The 25396-nt window shown below is 33.0% G+C and overlaps 1 long non-coding RNA gene across 1 annotated transcript; it reads left to right on the forward strand.

Moving 5' to 3' along the window:
* Positions 1-421: 421 nt before the first annotated feature.
* Positions 422-23481, forward strand: LOC128234483 (uncharacterized). Its single transcript, XR_008260949.1, has 2 exons — positions 422-574; positions 22973-23481. It is a non-coding gene; the product is annotated as an uncharacterized LOC128234483 (long non-coding RNA).
* Positions 23482-25396: the final 1915 nt, after the last annotated feature.

Here is a 25396-nt window from a genome sequence, read left to right on the forward strand (position 1 = left end):
AAGGCGAAACCGATAAATTCCGCAGCCGAGCCAGATATACTTTCTTCAATCACTGCACTAACCTAGTATTCTATTTATCCTGTTACTTTGTTATTTAAACACTATTTACTACCTTAAAATTAATAAGGATCTTTCACTGATTTTCACTGGTGACGTCAGCATAATAGGTGTCCATGATTAAATCGCCCCCAAAATAGTGTATACAATTGTTCAACTTTTTTCAATACGATTATAGTCTAAGTCATTGCCTTTTAATATGAAAAATTCAATTCAAAACTTAAAAAAAAGCTTTTAAAAGTGCACAAACACGGATCAGTCACCAAACATTATCTGATAATGTAACAATTATTCCGCAAGTCACAGTACAGTACACAGGTCACGGTTCAAGATTACGAGTGTTTAGAAACAATCACCACATTAAATGGATTTTATTTATGTCGATAGTGTTGGATGTTCAGAACTGCACAGGCTTAAAGATAATTTATTACTGTTGTAAGTGAGATTTTGTCATTCACCACAGAAATGGAATTAACTATCGTTGAATGCTGCACAGTTTCCAGCATGTGCTGGTGGGGTAAGATTTTCACGTCACATGTAGATTTTCTGGTCGATTGGTTGTTTTGCCAGTGTCATTATTATGCAGAGTGATGGGCGAGTGATTGTTAAGGTCGGTTGTTGGCCTACTATTGATAAGATACTAGAACACTATTTGTGCATTTCCTCTGACATATCAGAATTTAAAATAGACCCCTTTCGTGGTTACATGACCAACAGAATCTAGATAGACATCACGTGGTCAACTAGCCTAATAAACTAAAATTTACACGGTACCTTGTTATTGGACCGAATTCTATGCAAGTGACAGGATCAATTTTGATATCAAAATATCTTGAGTTTATTCCGAATGATGACATTTGTATACATAAAAAATATAACTCGGCACTAAATAACCATTCATATCAAATTAACGTATATACCAAGTAAAGAGCCACACATTGTCAACAAAGAAGATACTTCAAATAATATTTAAATAAGTTTAAATTTTCGTTAAAAATACGCATGGCTTAAAAATACGCATGGCTTATATCATTTAATATAATTTTAATAATCGGATGACATTAATTTCGTATGTCAATTGCATAAAAAAAGCTTTATATTTAATTATTATTTTGGAAACACTATTTGATAATAGTTGTATATAACCTTGTCAACTTAAAACAGCTTGTTTGATACGTATATATGTTACTTTAAATAACTATATTGTGAAACATGCATTTACTGATATATGAATATATGTACGATTTCCAATATGCATTAAACATCCTTTGTTTTAGGAACATCCATTCATAAAATAATTCGATTGTTATATTGTCAATTTGAGGATAAATTTGCTGGGAGTGAGAATGCACTATATGTATTAGTCCTTTGGAGTTTGATGTTACAACAATTATGTCAGTTGGAAAACAGTCCTATATGAAAAATAGCATCCTTAATATACAATAAAAATACAGTTTGCGATAGAAATTGAGGACAAACCTGAACATGTTCTTCCGTCGCTTGATAAACTATTGCCACTTCTACAGGAACATGTGAATGAACCTTGTGTATTGGTGCATGTGTGACTACATCTCGCTGTGCTGGAACTACACTCATTTACATCTGGAATGAAATTAACGGATATGATAAGATCAAAGTGTGATGATAAAGGTAAGAAGTAAAATGATATCTTCGCTAATTAGATCAGATAAAAGCACCCGTTATGATGGCATTATGTGTATTCCCATGACTGTCCATCATTTATGGTCACTGTTTGTTCAGAAAACCACCTCTAATGCAATGTTACTGAGAAAAGGATCCCAGATAACACAGACAGGCTATAAATATGTCAAAAAGTGAAGGATTAATAGATAACGCTGAATCAAAATTATCGGAAAAAAACGCTGAAATCAGATGAAATTGTGGGGAAGAAAAAAAACTATATCAGTATTTTAAATTATAACCAAATAAGTTATGGTCTTTTCGTTCACGTGATCATTGATTCTAACAACGTTTGAAGTGAGTTTTATTAAAATAACACGAACAGTCATTAAGTTGGAGTAAATATATTAATAATACCTCGCCGTTGAAGCCTTCGAGCTCAAGATTCATAACTGTATTAATTGTAGGACAAGAATGCAACAAGGCAAATAGCAAACACTCAGTCGAGAAGTGTTATACACTCATACCGCTGTGTTTTGCTTTCATGCTTTCATGGAAGTTCTATATGTAAAGTGTCAATTGATGATTGTTTTGTTTACAAGTGTAAGCTTAAGTACACTAAATGTTAAATTGTGACGGGTTGTGAAAGAGAACTATATTTATTGGTGCTTATGAAACTCAAGCTTGATGTTTCCGTGATGTGTCAGTTGTAAAACAGTCCAATGTTAGATGGCATCGTAAGTGAGCGACATTAAAAAAGTGTTTTTAAATTTATTGGCAACAAACCAGAACATGTTCTGCCGTCGATCAATAAAGTATATCCGCTTCTACAGGAACATGTGAATGAGCCTTGTGTGTTTGTACATGAGTGACTACATCTCGCTGTGCCGGAACTACACTCGTCAATGTCTGGATTGTTTGTAACACGTGAGTTAAATCAAGCGGATAAACGTAATGTGATCTTAACTATTCTATAATGCTGGTGCCCGAGCAATCATGGCTGTCAGATGTTCCGGCAAATGCCCATTTTTTTAATTTTTTTTAAATGGCCAACTATAGTGTCTTTTTATTGAAATGGTCATTTAAGTATATGGAAATAACACTTTGTATTGTATTGTCGTGTTAAAACCGTTAGAAAATCTGGGCGAACACCTTGGCATCGCTTTGAATGCTTCATAGGGAAATCCGATACGTGAAATTAAATCAAAATATTTAATTCAAATTTAAATTAGTTCGTTACAGGGTAACATGAAAGGCGTCACTGTATTTGTTACTGTTACTTGATGAATTAAAAAGTTCGTTTGTAAAAGGCATAGGTAACGTGAATCTGTAAAAAGAGTAGTCAGTGAATTGGAGATGTGTTGGTGCAAAATCGACAAAAAAACTCAGTCGACAAGAACACATTTATCGTAAAAAACATATCAATAATATATGCTCGATATTTCATAGCCGCCTCTACACGCACATGTGAATGAGCTGTTTGTGTTAGTACATGTGTGATGACATGTCGCTGTGCCAGACCTACACTCGTTTATATCTAGAATGCAAACAATGCATATGGTTATATTAAAATTGATCAAGTGCATCACTATTTGATAAATAATTGGGTTTTCATCTTTGAACGGGTAATCGTACTTAAATAGCCAAACTCGATTAAAGTCTTATGTCGCAACTAAAACCTCAACTACCAGATCAACTCAATACAACGTATATGTCGAGCAAGAGAGGCATTGACGTATAGTTTTTCCGTAACTATACTTGTTTATATCTGGACAAGAATGCGTCTATAAACGTATCGTAAAAACCACCAATCATGAAATGGCACGATCAGGGATCAGCATCCAAAGAGTTACAGCTTATCTTTCAAACAAGCACTCGTATCAAAGACAAACAGACACCCAACATAATACACTTAATGTTTACGTACAACGAACACATACTGCATACAAATACAATATCCTTATCAGTAAATATTAATTAACAATTTAAACATTGATGAGATGTATGATTGTCGCTTTTCATCTGTTATGTAATAATGTTAAAATCGCTAAACCGACCAGTTGACAAATTTAGATTAGTATCCATAGAGTGTCAATCGTGTTGCCTATAAAATATTGATTAACTTAACCTACAAAACAAGTACAGTATTCGAAAGTTTAAACATAAACCCCGTTTATAAAGCAGGGTCAACGCAAAAGACATACGACACAAAAACAAACCTGCTGTGGGTTCTAGAATAATGAAAAAACAACATTTTATTAACTATTTTTGATTTTTTTAACAAACAAAAACACGTTCTGCCGTCGATTAACAATATACTTGTACGTGAACATCAAGCTTTCGTCGAAATATGACGAGCTACATATTCAAGAGATCTTAACTTTTAAAACAGCTTTCATTGTAAAAGAAGAGCGCCATAAGTGTAATCGCCAGCGCTCACTTAAGTCGAAAGGGGCATTGTAACCATACCGCTCTGTTGTGTGGCCATCCATTCTTGATAAAGTTCGATAGTTATTTAATGTGAGGATAGTTTCGTATAAAAGTGTCAGCCTCTCTGCAATCAAATTTACATTATCACTGGGTTTGAGAATGTACTATATTTATTATTGATCAGGATAACTAAGTTTGATATTCTTTCATTGTGTCAGCTGTAATACAATCTTATATTTAAATGGCATTGTAAGCAACATGAATAAAGTTTGTCAAACTAATTGAGAACAAACCAAAGCATGTTCTGCCGTCGCTCGACAGTGAATAGCCGCTTCTACATGAACATGTGAATGAGCCTTGTGTGTTTGTGCATATGTGACTACATCTCGCTGTGCCGGAACTACACTCATTCATATCTGGAATAAAATGTACGAATATGATCAGTGCAAGTTGTGTGTATAAACGTTAGAAGTAAAATTATATTATCGTCATCTGATCAAATAAAGACACCCGAAATAATGGCCTTAAGTGTATTTCCAAGATAACTAGTTTTCCATTGTTAGTGTTGTTTTAACAACTAGCAGTAATTTAATGTAACTGAAAACAATATCATTGACAGCACAGAGAGAACGTAAATATATTAATTTATCTTCATAAATACATGTTTGGTTCACCACATGTATATGAAGCATGGATTAGGCATTGAATAAACGGTTCACAGATAACACTGCATCTACCCAAAGACCATTATCGGACACTTATGCTCAAAAACAGTGTCAATAATGGGATTTGCCAAACACATGGTAATTGAATATAGCACCTTTAGTACTAAATAACATATGAGTACCCTGACCACTTATTAGGTAAGCACTAACCCTGCAACAAGCCATTCTTCTAAAACAGACGAGCTGACTATTTAGACGAGCCAAACATTCATGAACGCATTTATTGTTGAACAAGAGTGCCACTAGGGTAATTGCTAACTCTCACCACAGTCGTTAAGAGTAACTCAATCATACTGTGTTTGGTGGCTATCAAATCAAATCATACAAGATAGATACTTCTATTGTCAAGTTGATAATCGTTTTCTAGAAAAGTGTTAGCAGCTATACACTCAAACTAAAAAGTAACTTGTTGTGAAAATGAAACTCTATTTTTAAGTGCTTAGAGTACTTGAGTTTGATATGTCATTAATGCGTCAGTTGTAAAACAGTCCAATGATAAGATGGCAACAAAAGGAAACAATATTAATAAAGTTTGTGATACTTATCTAGAACAAACCAATACATATTCTGCCTTAGCTTTATGGTCTTATGACATGGTAATTCTTAAAGTTTAAACCATGAGGTAAATGTAAAGGAAAATATGTTCAACATCAATAGAATGAAACATATTTCGAAATGTTATCAACGCGTTGAAATACGGATTTGTTTGAAATTTTGCGAATGTAAATCAATACAATTTACGTTCATATGTGTCCAAGATTCAAACATTTCATTAATGTCATACAATGATTATTTGCACATTTTTGGCAGACTAGCAGATGTCTTTTAGGTGACAACAAAAACAAATTAAATAACATAATATTTTCAAGGCTACCACAGAGAGATAAATTAAATAGATTATTCGTGTATACTTTGCATATGCCCAGGTATTTAAGGCTTTATCATGATAAATTATATTATTATAATAGTGCTATCAACAATACTTTAGATACAAAAAAACACTCCAATATTAAGGCATTCAGCATTATCATTTATCAATACATTTGTATTTCCCCGAAGGTAGGCAGTTCAAAATCCCACCTTCCGTCCGTCCTTCGCCAATCCGTCCGTGTGTCCGGCTCAACTTTTCGTGTCCGGGCTTTACTTTTTTCTTGTATCTATAATAGCTTGCCAACTTGATGTGTTTGACATACCCAGACACGTGTCGCTAGTAAACCCCTGTCCCTACATCTTAGGTCAATATTACACTAAGGATTTGATTACTATGGAATGCTGCATATAAAGACATAGCACATAGGTGGCCGTGTCCAGGATGTGACTTTCTTATGTATGGACAAATCTTAAAATAGCATGCCACATGTGTTTCACATACCAAGACGACGTGTTGCATGCAAGATCCGTGCCCCAATTTCTTAAGTCAAGGTCACGCTTAATGTTAATTCACAACGGAATGATGTTTATAACGACACAGTATTGTCGGTTTTGTCCGGGCTGCTTCTTTCTCACGAATGGACATATTATAAAATAACATGCCACAAGTGTTTCACATACCAAGACAACATGTCGCATGCAAGACCCGTGTCCCAACCTCTAAAGTCAATGTCACGCTTGATGTTTATTCACAACGGAATGATGTTTATAACTACATAGAGTATTGTCGGTTGTGTCCGGGCTGTTACTTTTATAGACATATTATTAAGTAAAATTCGAATTTAAGATACACGAAGGTTCTCAAGTAGTAAACATATGGCAGTTAAACTAACATTTTATAATGCACCCCAAATTGAAGTCATACTGCAGATTGTTGTTAGCTACTCTTAGCCTTTTTATTTCTTGCGTATGGCGTGCAAACCGGGATATATTTCAAAAACAGATAATTCTATAGAACTATAAGACTAACAAATTACATCAAGAACAGGGTCTACTCTATCTTAATTAGATTGCTTCCTTCTTTAATGTTAATATGGTTATTTACTCTGTACTTGCCTTAACTAAAAAAAAAATTATAAGTGTGGGTGTGGGCGCGCGCTTGTCTGTGGGTTTGAGCGCGTTTGTGTGTATGTGTGTGTATGTCTGTTGGTTTATGTATGTGTGTGTGTGTGTGTGTGTGCGTGTGCGTGTGCGTGTGTGCTTGTGCGTGTGTGCTTGTTCGTGTGCGTGCATGCGTGTTTTGTGCTTGCGTGCATGTCCAAAAACAATACTAATCACTTAACTGGGGACACACCATTCGGGAACATCCTTTATTGTTTTAATAGCATATTCATTTTTCCCGTCTAGAATTTTTTTCAGACCTATTCTAGAATGCTCAACGTTGGGTTGGTTTTCTACTTGCACAACTATTTGCACAAAACAATACTGAATTCATTAGAAAAACAGTTTTCCGTTTCACCGCATGAAAAGGTATAAACAAAATTGCTGCCCGGTTCAGCGTGATAAATGTCATATAAAGTAATATTGATAAACAAAGAAAACTTTTTTATTGATAAAGTAATATTACAACAATATTAAGTTCTTTAAGTATGACTATACTATCAAAAAACGAATAGGATAGCAAAAACGTTCTGATATAAGTACTCATAATGACCTTTTTTACAGTAACATTTCTACATAATTATATCATTCATATTTGATTGAGAAAAGAAAACTGGTATTTCCATGCAACTGATTAATAATCTTAAATCTTTATACAACTTCATAAATTGTAAATCATAGTAGCGCGCTATCGGCGCCCATCGCATTTGAATGAAAACATATTATTTTTATGATCAGTTAAAGCATTGCATAAAAATTACAAACAAATTAGACAAATATTACGTATTGGATGACAATGATCTTAAAGCTTGCACAATCTTATATTATGCAAGCTTGCTAAGATTATTAGTGTTTTCTTTTATTACTGCGATCACATTGAAACATTATACATGATCGAAGTCTTTGATTTTGTCATTTTATAATAATAGATAGCACCAAACCCTTTGTCTTGTAAAAACGATCTTATCTTCGTTTTAAAATAAAAAAGTGTTTCTTCAACATATAGTTTTTCTTCGATCATCTTTTTTTAATCTATTCTATAAATGTTGATTATCTACCAAACGTTGTCCTTAAAAATAAATATGTAATGACACTGAGCAACTTTTAAATGTAAATTGTTCGATTCTTAAGGTTCCCATGCTAAAAAAAGGGGCCATAAAGACACCCGTTTTATGGGACTATAAGATCGATTATTTTTCTGACTATTGTATATTCTAACAGGAACGTTAAAAAAGCTACTGAACATGTCGTTTATACATATAATTAGTAGTAGACAATGAGGGTATTCCATATGAAATAGAAAACGTTCACAATAGCATCTAACAATAATGAAGTAAAAAATGGGAATATTTTTAAATGCAATTTATATATTGATACTTTATAAAGTATTGCCATTAATTCGTAATTGTTATAAATTATAAAAGGAAGCATGCTTTGGGGCCTACAGCCTTAAAATGGTACTACGCTGTGTTTTATTGCACTATTTGTAGGATTTATTTTTACGATGTCTCTATCATTTTTTTAAATAAAAAGAACATTTTTCGGCAAAACTAAAACAGTATTATTCTTATGCCTTATTCTCACCACCACCATCATCATCATCATCATCATCATCATCATCATCATCATCATCATCATCATTATAACTGTTAAATCTCAAACACATGAACATTCGTTCTTGCATGCGCATTTTGTATATTAATAGTACATAACATTAAACATGCTGTTTGTTTCCTAAATAAAGGTAAATCATTGTGTTTCAGTATATTCAATACTTGATGTCTCAGAATATATAAAATATGGCCAGTCCTGGCCGGGCCTGGCCTAGCTTGACACAAAATGCTGAGTCAGCAGGTCAGGGTAGGCCAGGCCGGGCCAGGCCAGGCCAGGTTTTAGAATCAGCAGGTCATAAAACGGAGCTTCAAGATTAGAGGAGAATGCCCAGAAATACCAAATGATGTTTATCAGACAATTAGCCACACTCCAGAATGTGGCTCATTATTCTGACTATGAAATGTGAAACAAAAGTGATTTTTACTGAACTGTTATAGGATACACAACTTTGATTGTATGCTTTGATCTTATTGAACCTTTGATCAACTGCTGGAAACAAAATCCCCACACTATTAAGCTGGGAACAGTTAAGGATTATCTACGAATATCGCTAGAACACTGTTCTTTGATGGATGTCAGTGATGATAAAATCAACACCGGAGACTTAATTAGTTGACGAGGTACTTTACAGTTATACTCATATAATCTTACAAAAATTACTCTATTTTTGTTAAAATACAACGTTCATATTAAAAAAAGGTTAAGACTTAAGGAACATTGAACACACATTAAAACACAGCTGTCCTAAATTAAGATTTGCATTATGATTTATATTTCTCGATAAACTTACAAAATGTATACTACAATAAAACAGATCAAAATTGATAAACATGTGTGGTTACTTCAGTAAATGGTAATAACATTGTATAAGACTATTATATTATGAGGTTTTACCTTTTAGGATATTTCATGGCATGTATTTGAGAGAAAAGATGATGAAGTTTACTTCAAATTAAAGGTAAAGTCCAATTATTTCTTCATTTTTAATTAGATAAATGTTTACTGTCGGGGACATTTATATTTTGTTTGAATTATAATTGAGTCATAAATAGTGTAACTGTTGATTGTTTTACAGTTTTTACTGTTGACGATTTGAACCCATTATTTAAGTATGGAAACCAGTCCATTTCCAATTAAACCTTTGGCTAGATAGTAGACAATTGATTTTATATTCAATAGTTTCTATTATAGACTGCCTACACTTACTAAGTCGAAGAACACTACCTGCTTTCACAGAAATATCGAAATACCCTAAATCATGTTATTTTTTGCCAAAGATTAATTATCTTATTGATTACTCAGATGTCCAGGACAGTAGGGTCATGTAAAAAGAAAGAAAATGGACTACATTTTGATTTAAAATATTCATGTTAAAATCAGACTCTAGATTCAATCTCGACAATGTGCAATTTCCGGGTACGTAAATAAATTTTAGTAAGATCAAATTCAAAAGTTTACCGGTAAACTGCATGACAATTGGTTCTTAATATATTTACCTTTATATTGAAAGAAAACTTCGAAAGTCTGCAGGATACTCAAAGGCCGAAAACACAAATAAAGGTCATCAAATGACATCGTATATTTTTGGAAGCAAATGATCATCGAAAGATATGTCAGCACTACCTCATATCATGTTAACACGATTTGTTTTCATTTGTCATTTTCTTTAATTTATATCATTTTGAAACTAATTCTGTAGTGCTATATATTGTCAAGTATTATTATTCCTCCTCGTTTAAATCATCAAATAACATACCATCAAAATTGGCACAAATTGTGTTGTAGAATCAGATACAAATATATTTAAAATATAGTCTTAGGGACTTTTGTTTTCCTTTTTTAAGCGCTGTCTACTTCCTTTGCAAGACCCAAATTAAATTGTATGTTTTATAATACTAAGCTGACTTCAGAAGAAAACTTTCAAAAAAAAAGACAAATATTGTTAACTGCAAAGATTGCTTTAAAGATCATTAGTTGGAAAGAAATTATGGAAATAATGATTGGATATAACAATAAAAGACAATTATATGTGTTAAGTTATTATAGCTTATTTTCTATGATTATTTTGTTTAGGATAATTTGCATAATCTTATTTTATTTATAGAATAGTACATGGTTGACAATGGCTTTTGGTTGAATTATTTTCACTGGGGCAACTATCAACCAAAACCCATGGTCAACCATGTATTATCGTGTATAATACATATCTTTGGTCATTTGTCAATGATTTCAAATGGATTTGAATATTATTTTGTGTAATAATAAAGGATATGCCATATGGTGAGCATGTAGTCTGAAAGTTTTAAAAATGAGGAATAACAAAATGGTTTTGAATGTCATTAGCTGTGAGAAATAAGGAGTGACTGCAAACCTTTTCGTACTTGTTTTCAGAATAAGCCTGTAATATTTTAATTCTTCAAATATTTCCTGTTTTACATCTGCTGATTTTTATTGTTCATTTCAATAGGTGGGCACAGCTAGGATCGATCAATCCTAGGAGCAGATACATTAGCAGCTCGACTTGAATGACCTTAGCCATTCTGCTGGAATAATTAAAATTTCTCAGAGAACAAAACGTTTCAACAAAACATTTCCTTGTCTCAATGTTTTATGACCTTTTATTTTAATGAAAATGAAGTCAGTCTTCACATTCTCATCTTCCTCGGGTAATTATGCCAAAATCGCCCTGACGTGCCGTGAAAATCTCAAGGGCGGAGACGATACTCATTTTTACGGAAACGCATTTTGGAGTAAGCCTTCGTACCAAGGCGATCAAACCTTTTGTCAATTTTCTGTTAGTTTATTATGTCTTTCAGCATTGTGCTTTTTAATGGTATTATAGTTACAAATTTTGAAATGTATACTGAAAGTTTTACAGCATAGAATGATTGTTTATCATGTATGTTGTTAATAAATTGTTCAAAACATTATTTGCCAAAAGAACTTAAAATGGTGGTACAGAGACAGTTTGGATGGTCTGTTGAATAACACCTCCAAATAGACTTAATTTAATGAGATAATTTAACCTCAAAACCCTAAAGTACATACAAGATTCATACTTTGATCACTTCATTACTTTTACTTAAACAAACATATATTCCTGTTTGGTGACTATTTTGGATCAAAAAATAATACTAACTGATATTAAAGTATACTTACAATGATGCATTATATAGTACACTATCCTTGCGAAAAGAATGGTTTAAAATATTAATGAATGACACTTAAGACAACCTAATATATTTTTTGTTTCAACTAATCTGCAAATATTTCTTAAATGTTTTAGTAATGTTACCAACATTTCAAGATTCAGTTGGTAATATTCCCAGAAAACCTGGAATTTGGATTCCTTTGAGAATGTTTCCAGAATTGTTACTTTGAATCCTATACTATGAACTGTTTGGTAATATTCCCGGAACTATTTCATGACCTACAAAAAATATTTCTGTTGGATTAATTTATTTTAATTCATCTGGTAATATTCCCTAAAGGTTTTGGTAATGTTACCAGATATTTCAAGATCGAATTGGTAATATTCCCAGAAACCAGGAAATTAATTTCCAAATGATTTCCAGAATGCTAGCAGAAAATTTTCATCATTTTTAGTGAATATTGCCAAATGTTGTGACTATTCCTAGTTTTAGAACATTTTACAATTTCTTGGCTTAATCACGAAGAGTTTGGTAATATTCTCAATATATTGGTTTGGTAATGTTACCAAATATTTCAAGATCAGTTTGTTGATATAACCAGAAAACCTGGACATTATATCCAAGATGAATTTTAGAATGCTAGCAGAAAATGTTCATAATTTATTATGGGAATATTATCAAATATTTGTGACTATTCCTAGGCTTAGAATATTTTAGAAAATCCCTCTGCATAGTATATCGATAATTTGGAGAATGTTCCCAAAAATATTGAAATTCCCATTATAACCTTTAATTTTATACTATGAACAGTTTGGTAGAATTTTTAAAATGTTTTGGTAATGTTACCAAACATTTCAATATCAGATTGGAAATATTCCCGGAAAACCTGGACCTTATATTCCAGAGGAATTTAAGAATTCTAGCAGAAAATGTTCATCCATTATTTTAGGAATATTACCAAATATTTGTGAGTATTCCAAGATCAAGAATATTTTAGAAAATTATCGTCATAATATGGATTATTTTGGGAATATTACCACAAATGTTGAAAAGCCCTGCTAACGTTTTCAATACCTTCTTACTTTGAACTGTTTGGTAATATTCCAAGAAATAATTATAGTCCTACGGAAACAGGTTGTTGAGTTACCAAAGTCTTTCTGTTGGATTATTTTGTTTCAGTTCATCTGGTAATATTCCCAAAATGTTTTAGTTATGTTACCAAATATTTCAAAATCAAATTGGTAATATTACCAGAAAACCTGGACATTTTATCAAAGATGAATCTGATAATGCTAGCAGTAAATGTCTATCATTTATTTTGGGAATATTACCAAATGTTTGTGACTATTCTTAGTTTTAGATTTTTTTTAGAAAATCGGTCCCCATACATAATATTGATAAGTTTGGGAATGTTCCCGTAAATGTTGAAAACCCTACCATAACTTCCAATACTTCAGTATGTAGTGTTTGGTAATATTCCCAAAATGTAATGTTACCAACTTTTACATTATTAAATTGGAAATATTTCCAGAAAACCTGGACATTATATCCAAGATGAAGTTTAGAATGTTAGCAGAAAATGTTTATAATTTACTCTGGGAATGTTACCAAATATTTGTGACCATTTCCTAGCTTATTTCTCGGCATAATTTTGATGATTATATTTTTGTTTCAATTCATCTGGAAATATTCCCATTATGTTTTGGTAATGTTTTGGAAATGTTACCAACATTTCAAGAGTTGGGAATATTCCTCAAAATGTAGAAAACACCACTATAACCTTCAATACTATACTATGAAGGGTTTTTGTAATATTCCTAGAAATATTTCAAGTCCAACAGAAACCCTTTGACGAGATTACAAAGGGTTTCTGTTGGATTAAAATGTTACCATGCTGAAAAGGGAAAGTTGCGTTTTCCCTTTTCATTTTGCGGTTTGTTATTAATGCGTCAGTTGTAAAACAGTCCAATGTTAAGATGGCAACAAAAGAAAACAATATTAAAAAAGTTTGTGATACTTATTGAGAACAAACCAATACATATTCTGCAGTCGCTGGCTAATATTTAGTTCCTTCTACAATACCATTTGAATGAGCCTTGTGTGTTGGTACCACTGTACCAGTGTAACAAAATTAATGAACATCCCCTCAAGAAAAATGACCGGAAGAAAATAGGAAAAAACTTTTGACCACCCCAACCCTTCTAACGATACAGTTGTATGTATAAATATATATACCAAGTAGGTGTAGACATAGTAGTAGTAGTGAGCAGAAGCGGTAGCAATAGTATCACGGCGACCTGAAAGGCTTATTATTATTTCTTACAAATGCTTCATGCATTTTTTAAGAGACGCTTTTCTTTACAAACGCCGGGGACCTAAATCCGTGTTATTTCATTTATTACAAATTGGGGGTGTTTTGGTCCTTAAACTTTTGGCGCTTACAAGTACTCTTTTCATCGTACAATACTTATAAATAATAAGAGATATACCAGAACAGGCTTTGTCGTTGCTTGCTAAAACATAGCCGCTTCTACAGGAACATATGAATGAACCTTCTGTGTTGGTACATGTGTGACTACACGTAGCGCTCAAACTACACTCGTTGATATCTAAAAAAGGTTGTACGGAGTAGTTGGATCAAAGTTTTGTGGACAAACGTAAGAAGTAAAAAGTACATTCGCTGTCATATGATCAATTTTAAGAACACGAAATTATGATATTCATTGTATTTCCGAGTTTATCCGTTGTGCACGGATACATATCGTTGTAAAATAGGCCATAACTGTAATGTTACCGATTAAATATAAACAACCCACTGAATTATGTCTTACTTGTTATACATGAAATTATAACTACGTGAGTCAATTTACATTTTAATTTGGAATGCCTTTATAATTCATGCAATACACATAAACAATACCAATGTGTGTAATACAGTTTATGTTGCCCTTGACCGAGCCAACTGAAGGTTGATGTTATGTGGGTATGTTTAAAACACACTCTTCTTCCACTCGTACTTAATTTTTTGTACTGTTTGAAATGGGATAAACACACTTGCTACACCAAGTTTCTGTTCTGCTTTTTTTCTCCATTAATGATGATGTGCGTTCCGAATAACTCAATACTCGTCGGCATAAATCAGGGGGTTAACGTAAAGCAAGACTAGATAGAGGTCAGTGAGTTTTTCATTTTATCGTTTTGCTCAAATTTTACTAGTTTATATTTTGGCATGAATGCGTATATAAACGTTTTGTAAAGTAATTCAAATGATACAATAGAACACTCAGGGATCAGCAGCTAAAATGTTAACGATTATGTTGTGAACTGGCAAACGTATCAAGGACAAACATACACGCAACTGAATACAGTTAATCCATATAGAGAACAACTCCTGATTGTATTTACGTTGGGCTTCGTTATCAAAATATGCTTATTAACTTATTTATTTCTAATATAATATTTTTGCCATATATCTGTCAATCATGATGCGGTACCAAACACTTTGAAATCATAATGTTTCGTCATAAAGCCACAATTTCGCATGATTATTTGCAAGTAAGATTGCATTCCTTTAATATTTATCATTAATGTTTGCTTTTTTAGATAACTCCATAAATACACGTATTATGCAATTCACTTTTTAGTTTAAAATACCAATCAAATGAATGATATATTAAGCTGCGGATTATAGAACTGTGCATTTTATTCTATCATTTTTTTACTGTGGAAACAAACCTGAACATGATCTGCCGTCGCTTGATAATCTATAGCCACTCCTACAGGTACATATGAATGAGCCTTGTGTGTTGTAACATGTGTGATCACATCTCGCTGTGCCGGAATTACACTCGTTTACATCTGGAATTAATTTGTGTGAATCTGGCGGTATCAAAATTGTGTGAATAAATCTTAGAAGTATAATGCTATGTTCTGTCATTTAAATTTAACCACCCACGATGATGGCCTTAAGTGTATTTCCAAGATTATCACTTGTCCATGGTCTTTTTGTTCAATATATGAAGCATGGCTGTTGCACTGAATGAGGGTTTACAAGTCAAGTCACACTTTATTGATTTCTCAGACAAAGCATCTACACAAAATAGTGTACTTAAATATAGCACACTACAATTGAATTTACGTAATATTGCAATGTAATTAAAGTACAAATAACTACTACAAAACAATAGAACCAAGAAGGAACAAGACCAAAAGGAATAAAGAAATCTTTAAGTGTAAATAACCATTTCCCATTTTTTATTTCAATTTGTATTTGCTATGAGAAAAGCAGAATTGTAGAAAACAGAGTATATTTGGTTATTCGGTTGTTTAACAATTACATATATTTAATGGAGTGTAAATGTTTCAAACATTTCAAAAGGAACGTATAGAATAACATGGATTGTAAGCGTTTCTATATTATTAAACCGTTTGTGTTTGCTGATCATAAGTTTATATACTAAATTAGCAAGTTTTCGAAGAAGTTCAAATCAACATATTGTTTATGTTCTAATTGTTGTCATTGGACCTTGAAAGGTTTTTCTTTTATAAGGTAAGCTTCCAATTGAAATTAGTCGTAATTGAATAATTGTTATTGTAGGTCAGCAGCCAATTGTATAAACAATGGTAAATAATTACCTCGGTAAGTTAAACCACCGGTAAATTCTGTGGAAATATTACCATGGCGGTAAATACGTTATAAAAAAGAAATTACCAAGGCGGTAAATTTACCAGGGTAAATTTTACCAAAATGTCCCATAATGCAATAGAGTGACGTCATTTTCCCGCACAGCTGTCAGATTGGAGGTATCTTTTTAATAAAAAAAATGAACGTCCACATTCCATTTTTATAAAAAGAATAATCTAAAAGGCAGGTTTAATGACAAAATTCATTAAATCGGTCCAACAAGTTACATGGTAAATATTCAACAAAACAGTAAAAAATATTTATAAGCTTCTCCCGTGGCTGATCAATAAAACACATGCAACACTTCAAGGGGTAGGTTTATTCTGAATTCAGGGGTGTTACTCTTTACTTCATACAAAACGGTCTACGAATACCGCAGAAAAATGCGAACATTATTGCAAGTCATAATGACACAATATATCTGAATAATTTTAAAACAGAAATGAACTGACAAGAAATTATACTTACACAAACTACAAAAAAATATCTTTGAATAAAGTTTAATGGCATCGTCCATTTTTCTCACGCTGACACCTATGGAATTTATAGTCAGTCTCAACTTGTAATAGAAATGATGCACTGAGTTTCATAGAATTGATTCTCATTAAAGTGATCAATAATTCATATCTTTAATCTCATATGTACCATTGTTTCAGGATTCCATGTATTTCTTAATTAAAGCTGGTGGTCCATTGTTATATTTTAAACTGAATTATTGCTGAAATTAAGAATATATGTCAGCAAACACCACTGATGCTTTTAGTGTCAATGCAGACACATATTGTAAATTTTCTAAGTCTTGATCTTTTTATATCTCCTATGTGAAATGTCATTTCTTGAAGAATTCCATTTATTAAATGCTGCATCCAACCACTTTGCAAATTCATAAGCTTATCAAACTACATGCGACATTTGTATATCAGTTATGTTTATTATTAATGACCAAATGATCTTGAATCTTTTTCTTTGATCTTGTTTGTACCATATATATATTTTTGTATAATTTTGTTCCTACCCATAGGCTTGCAGTAGCCTCAACTTGGCACTAAAAGTGCAATAATGTATATAAACTTAATGAAATTATTTTTAGTTTCTGCTTATTTATGTCATCATTGTTTCTTTTTAAAATAAAATGAAACATGATCTCTTCAGTTATTGTCAGCACTATTTAATAATATTTTTTAACTATTTAAAAACTAAGCTGTCCCATTGTGGATGTCAAATTTAAGGGTTTGAAGTACTTACTCATATAGTCACCATATTTCCATTTTACAGGAGCATAAAGTCAATACACAAGGAGTGTAACATTTATTTTCTATTTTCATTAAACTTTAAATGGTCTTAAATTCAAAATCAAAGTCAATTCTTATGTAGATACCAATAACCAGAATCAGCAATGTTAAACAGCATATAATACACTAGCTGCTCCATGAAGTTCATTTTGTGATGTTTTCTTGACGGCACATTTGTCATATAACCTTGGTCCTCCACTGGTAGCAATCTAAAGAAAAGCAAAATTATTTTGTAATCATTAAACTTATATGTTGTCTGTGAAAATCAGCTTCATGTCATTAATGGCTGAATACTAAATATTGGGCGCAGATATGAAAATATGCTCGTCTTTTTTTTCTCTTTTTTTTCTTTTTTTTTTTTTGTTGGGGGGGGGGGGGGTGACAGCGTTCCCCAGAGGCCAATGTTTCTATAAATTTGAAAGGTAGGTTAACAAGAGCGTCGGTAAGGGATGATGGCTTTCGCAATAAACAAACCAGTTATTAATATTTTGCTTTCACTAAAATGACAGTATTCTGATAATTTACAGAAGAAAAAAACATCTTATTATTACCTTACTGCTCTTGGTGTCTTTAATCATGTGCCTTTTATATGTTCTAACATCACACTGGCTCTGCTGGCTTTCGCTGATGAAAAGCCTAAAATGATTATTTTTTATTCATTTTCACAATTATGAAATGGTTGTGTGCAATTGAACATAAACATGTTTATCACAGAACTGTATATGTAACAGTATAATTTATATACATTTTAACAAACTCAAAATATCATACTTGGGTATGTTGTCATACCACAGCTGTTGATTTTGTCAAATATACAGTTAACTTTTATATTATCAATGCACTTTAAAATACAGTATTTGGTTAGCAATCACCCCATTGTCTGCCTCTATATAAAAGAAAACTGTAGAAATAGACAATAGACTGAGGTATTTTTCCTAGAAAATGACGTCATAGCTGTCATTTATTGTTCAATGTTTACAGGCGGTTCAATTTGATTGTAAATATTTATGTGCAAAATACTCAAAATATGTGCAAAGTGGGATACATTTCAACAAAGTAAGGTCGAGACCTGCAATCAAGTGTTGGTCTCGAACCATTGCATTGCATTTTTAAAAATTTTGGAATTATTTAAACGCGAAACAAGGTAATTACATTCTTAAACTTCAGATTTCTTGTGTCACTGTTTTTGTACATGACATGTTCGTGGGAATATTTTTAATGCATTAATTTGTTCACACAGTGGTTATTGGCGATTTCTTACCTCTGAATTCCTGTCTTCTATTGATATGGATGTAATGGAACAGTTTTCTATTCACGAAGTTTCAATTTGTCTTTAAAATCGACAAAATGAGTTGTGAATCGAGCGTTTGTTTATGTCTGGTCGGCCATTTTGATTCTGGTAACTGAGACGGTAAATCAAATTACCCACCTCTTAAAGGAGGGTAAATATTACCGCGGTAAATAGCTTTGTAAAATCTTAATTTTGTTTTATACAATTGCTTACCGCCAATTTACCAGAAAAATTACCGCCGGTAAAATATTACCCTGGGTAAATCTGTTTATACAATTGGCTGCAGCTGGTAACTCAAAAGTTTGAATTATTATGTATAAAAGTTGTAATGCCTTATTTACTTGCTTTATTAGGTTGCCGACCTGCTGTGAATAGTTTGATGCTATGTGGACCTGCTATATATGTTCTTATGCAATGTCGACCTGATGTGTATATTGAGGAAATTTGTCAAGTACGGTATATTTATAAAAAAGAAAAAGAAAGCCTTTGCTGAAAGGTATTTGATTGTAAGATAATATCCAGGAATTGTGTTATCTTAATGAGACTATAAATATAAGGGTCTTAGTAAAGTAGCTGCAATGTCTACTTAACCTCTTGCCACGTTTATCCTTCCCATATATACAAAGATTGAATCTGATATTTTTCATGAATACTGAATGCACTCAGTGACAAAAAGACTTAAACTATGTTATACGTTAACACTTGAGAGACTTAAACTTTGTTATGCGTTAACACTTAAGAGACTTAAACTATGTTATACGTTAACACTTAAGAGACTTAAACTATGTTAAACGTTAATACTTGAGAGACTTAAACTATTTTATACGTTAACACTTAAGAGACTTAAACTATGTTATACGTTAACACTTGAGAGACTTAAACTATGTTATACGTTAACACTTAAGAGACTTAAACTATGTTATACGTTAACCCTTAAGATACTTTAACTATGTTATACGTTAACACTGGCGAGACTTAAACTATTTTATACGTTAACACTTAAGAGACTTAAACTATGTTATACGTTAACACTTAAGAGACTTAAACTATGTTAAACGTTAATACTTGAGAGACTTAAAATATTTAATACGTTAACAACTAAGAGACAAGAACTATTTTATACGTTAACACTTGAGAGACTTTAACTATGTTATACGTTAACACTTGCGAGAATTAAACTATGTATACGTTAACACTTGAGAGAATTAAACTATGCTATACGTTAACACTTGACAGACTTAAACCATTTTATATGTTAACACTTGAGAGACTTAAACTTTTTTATACGTTAACACTTGAGAGGCCCAAACCATTTAAAACGTTAATATTTGAGAAACTTAAACTAGTTTATACGTTAACACTTGAGAGACCAAAACGATTTTATACGTTAATATTTATGCGAAAAACTACAGAGACAAGCTCAGTAGCAAAAAGTTTAAACAGGAATCCGGTTTAATGGCACTGGGTAAATGCTAAATACATAGAATATAAAAACAAAATATCACAAACAAGAAACATGGAAGACCAGCACAAAACTCCACAAACAGCACAGTGCATACATACTATATATAAAAACTAGGTATGTTTATTAAGGATTGTTAGGTGCCGCCTCGGAAAGGTCAGTAAAATGTCAATTTACTGGGGGTTTAAATCAGTTTAAGTGCACAAACCTCACTCTTATCCCAACAATCGTAAATAAAGAAAAAAAGGTAAATTTTATCAAAGTATGCATTAATTTGAGTTAACATCATAATAAAACAAATAATAATAAACTTATAGGTAATCCCCAAGTACTTCTATAATTAGAGATCCCAACTCTATCTTGTCACGTAACGCCAACGCTCACTTAACTTTCGTGATAGTTCGTTCAGTAACCAACCAACAACTGTTCAAGTGTTCTAAGTCTTTATTGTTCACCGTTCTTTCTAAGTATTATTAGGTTTTGTAATTTTGTTTAATTGTCTGAAATCTACGCAAAATCGTTTAGTGCCATCTTTTTTATCTACTATTACAATGGGAAAACTCCAAGGACTATGTGACTTCCTAATTACATTTGCCTCAAGCATTTCGTCAATTGCATTGTCAATAATTTTCCTATTATTCAAAGGTGTGCGGTATGGTCGTAATTTAATTGGGGGGTGATCTCCTGTCTCGATTGTCATGGTAACGGTGTCAGTTTGAGTAAGATCGGAGTCGTTTTTAGCGAAAAGTTTTCGATTTTGCATTATAATTGGTAAGATCGTTTCAGCATGATCTTTGGGTACTCGTAAGTCTGTCAAAATTTCATCATCAGTCATTGGATTACCTTTAACCGAAGTATTTTGAACAGAAGCAATCTCTTGAGCCTCTAATTTTTCAATTTTGCCTATAGCACTGCCTTTCCTTAACTTAATTGTTTTATGAGTGTTATTTATAATTGCAATTGGAAATGTACGTTTGCTTTGAAATTTAACCACGGAATTAACAATTACAAGGCCTGGTTCAGAATCTAAAAATGAATTGTTTATGTTTTTAATCTCATAACATTTTTTTGTATCTATATTGGGATTGGATTTTACTTTACCATTTAATAAATACCGTGTTTGTGGTTTCAAGACAGTACATTTTTGAAGTCTCACAATTGATGCAATATGTAAATCTTCTTCCAAAGGTACATAACTGTCATCTATGCGCATACATTCTAAATCAAAATAGAGTCTTACCCCATTTCTTGATAAAAAATCCCTGCCTAAAATGATATTTCTATTTATGTTTGGGACAACATAAAATTCGTGCACTTTGTGAACTCGGCCGATTTTAAATTTTAATTGTACTGAGCCATCAACTTGTAGCGAATTGCCGTTAACTGATTGTAAATGAGCGCGTTTATTTAAGAGTTTTGGTTTGTTTTGCAATAACCTAAGAGCCTTTCGACTAATTAAACTAACTTCAGCACCTGTGTCTACTAAACTTCTAAAAGAAATGTTTCCTATTTTTATCAGACATGAATTTGGATTCCCACAAATTGCTATAGTGAATGTTGACATATGTTTTCTCATATCACCGACTTCTTTATGATAAGAGACTCCTAGTTTTTTTGATTACGTGAGGCGTAATATGGTCTCCTGCCATTTCGACATTCCCTTTGAAAATGACCCATTTTCCCACAATTCCAACATTCAATCTTTGATTTCCAATCGTTATTTGGCCTATCACTAATTTGGTTATTTTGAACTTGAAATTCTTTACCTATGGCATTTATTTCGCGTTTTCTTGATTTACAATCTTTTATGTTATGACCGGGCCGTCTACAGTATATGCAGTATTTATTTGGTCTTAAATGATCAATTTCCATAGGTTCATGCCTATCATTGATGCTAATATCATGCCTGCTATTTTGACTCGGCGCATTACCTATTCGAAGATTAAATCTAGTTCTAAGATTTTGTTCATTTGTTGCACTACGCACCGCGGCTTGAAGAGTATCTGGATTTTCTCGCATTACTTTCATTTTTAGGAAATCATGTGCCAAACCATCAATAAAGAACCCTATTAGTTGCCTTTCAATAACTATTAGGTCGCCGTTATGACCTACGAAAGCTTCTTCCGCCATCGTTAAAAGTCGTTCTGCATATATTTGAACATTTTCCCCTGGTGTCTGTTTTATTGCCCTTAATAGACAGAAAGCATGTTGTGGATCTTGTACTTCCGAAAATCTTGATTTTAATTCCCCTTTTAGTGTATCCCAGTTATCATCAGGGTTACTTTTTAGATATCTTTGTATAAAATCACTAACTGCATTTTTGCTAGACTGATAAGCTACCATTTTTAATCTTTCGCTATCTAGACCCGTAAGAACGCCGTATTTTTCAATATTTTTTATCCAATATTTGAATTGTTTCGTATCCCCGTCAAAATATGGTACTACTTGTGCTATACTCTGAGTGCCTACTACAGCCGAAACATTTTGTAATTGTTCCCCTAAATTTTGAAAAATTCTACTAATATCTGGTTCTGCCATTTCTCTATGTTATCCAATAAAACCGAAATTGTCACTCACCCCTTTTTCGTTTCAGGTGGTTTAGTACTTCGCCGTTGTGTTCCACGTCAACCTTGCTCTTATCCTTGGTCAGCAGGCGCCAAACTTTTACATGTCACGTAACGCCAACGCTCACTTAACTTTCGTGATAGTTCGTTCAGTAACCAACCAACAACTGTTCAAGTGTTCTAAGTCTTTATTGTTCACCGTTCTTTCTAAGTATAATAATCAGTATATAATAAAGTATCATACGGGCCATATGTCTAGTCCACGCCCAAAATCTAACCTCTAACATGAGTAACATGCGTTCATATATACTGCTGATCTCGTCCAGTTTGTGACAGGTATGCATATCTAATATCTTATTACAGACGAAGGGATGTATTCTATAGTCATGAACTGTCACGCTAAATGGTCTAATAGCCAGCGGCTATCACGAACTGTCAGCATCTAAGTGTATCTACATTTGATCCCATGATGGAGTATTTGCTTTTTGATACAAATATGGAGTATTTACTTTTTGATACAAATAAATTTTGAATTCTATTATTGATTTTTGGTAATTACTTTAAAGTGTTTCATACGTAACTTTTATGTTACGTAACACTTTAAAGTTGATACGTAACGACGGTTACGTGACATTCGTCCGATTTTTCTTAAAAGAAATATTTCATCATGGGAATTATTTCATCTTACTTAATATATTTTAATTTAATTTCGTTTCGATATCTGAAACCAGCGAAAAAAAAATTAATGTTTCGTTTTGCCACCAATAATCCTTGCGTTATACCTTTTATCCCAATAATTTTTTTCCAATAATTTTTATCAATTTCAAGCGGCGCAAGCAACGCGTTTCCGCCCTAATCTTATTTTTAGGAAGTGTCATAAAGAGGTGATAATTATTTCGGTAAAGATCGGAGAAACTATCATTACTTAAACCCGCAGGGTTAATTGGTGTCAAAGTGAATTGCTCGCGAGGATGATGACACTTGCTAATGATGAGGTGTCAACAGGAATGGTGTTAATGTAGACTTTTAATCGGAGAGAAATACTCTGCGGTATTTAAACTTGAGAAAAACTCTGTCAACTATAATTGATTAATGATAAAGTAGATGATTGGTAACAAAAATTTAAAAGGAGGTGGTGAATATGAAGGTACGGTTTTGTTTTGTTTTTGATATGAACAATGAAGAAAACAAAAATACATGCAAATAAATTATACCCGAAACCAAATATGAAAAATAATCAATAGAAACAAACACAATTCACTAAAACCGGAATAATAATAATAAATGGAGTCAACACTTTCGAAAAGTCACTGAAATTGTCCCTAGTCGACACTGTTGACGTCTATGGTAATGTTCGTGGGTGGTGACCGTGGGCGGTCACTCGAGCATCCGGAGCACGTCCATGTAAGCAGCAATACCGGAAGGATGGGCGAAGTTGCTGGTCCTTGGGGCGGCAGCTCGAGGGGCGCTGTGGCACGTGTCCAAACGCTTTGGAACACGGCCGTTTTCCTGGCGAGGGCTCTCACCGACCTGCGAGAAACTGTGGCCTCACAGCAGCAGACGCAGACATTGACCTGGCATTGGGTCGCTACCCGGTGAATTTCTTCATGTAATTCAGTGAATAAGTCCATAAATATATAAACGATTCTTATGTACAAGTCCATTAATGATGTCCATCACTATTGTGGTATCGTCAGCTGACGATCTTTTTAGTGACATATCAGAAGTCCCGACGGCTGTCAACAATTTTAATTGTGGCCCTCAGGGTTTAAATCCATCCGATCCAAGCAAGGATAAAGTCGTTGGATGGCTTCGGACATCGGGTGCGCAGCCGACGTTGATTGGTTGCAGATACCCAGTTTTTCAGGCCTCGCCTCTGATTTGGCGAGAGTAGATTCCTCACTGGCCTTGTATACCACCTGACTGTATTGTGGGTGTGGTTTGGGACGCGATCGGTCAGGAATACATTTCAGAAAGGCAGAAGGATATTTACAAAGAATGAGAACGGTCACACTGACAAGCAGAACACCAGCTGCTATGAATGTAATTATTTTCCATAGTGGACACCCAGCGGATACGTCAAGGACAGAATTGGGTAAGTAAATTAATTTATTCATTAAAGCTCTTAAGGGAAGTTCGTGTATCTGTTTCAATTCATCAGGCATTTCAATTTTTGAGACGTTAGTAAGAATCTTATGGAGAGGTTCCCAGATTTGAAGTGATGTGAAATTGGGAAGTACTTGATAATGTTCATAATTATTTAATAGTAGTCTTGAACTATTTGTAAACCATGATCCCAGTGTAAAATGTTCATTATACGCTTTGCAGTTCATTTGCAACGATAGCAAACTTAAAGGAGCTTCTACCGTCTTTTTGCTATGAGTTTGAATGGAGTTTTGGCATATGATTACAAATGTTAAGTCCGTTTTGGAAGCGATCATCCAAATACCATC

This window comes from Mya arenaria, chromosome 5, assembly GCF_026914265.1.
Source record: "Mya arenaria isolate MELC-2E11 chromosome 5, ASM2691426v1".
NCBI classification, from domain to species: Eukaryota; Metazoa; Mollusca; class Bivalvia; order Myida; family Myidae; genus Mya; species Mya arenaria.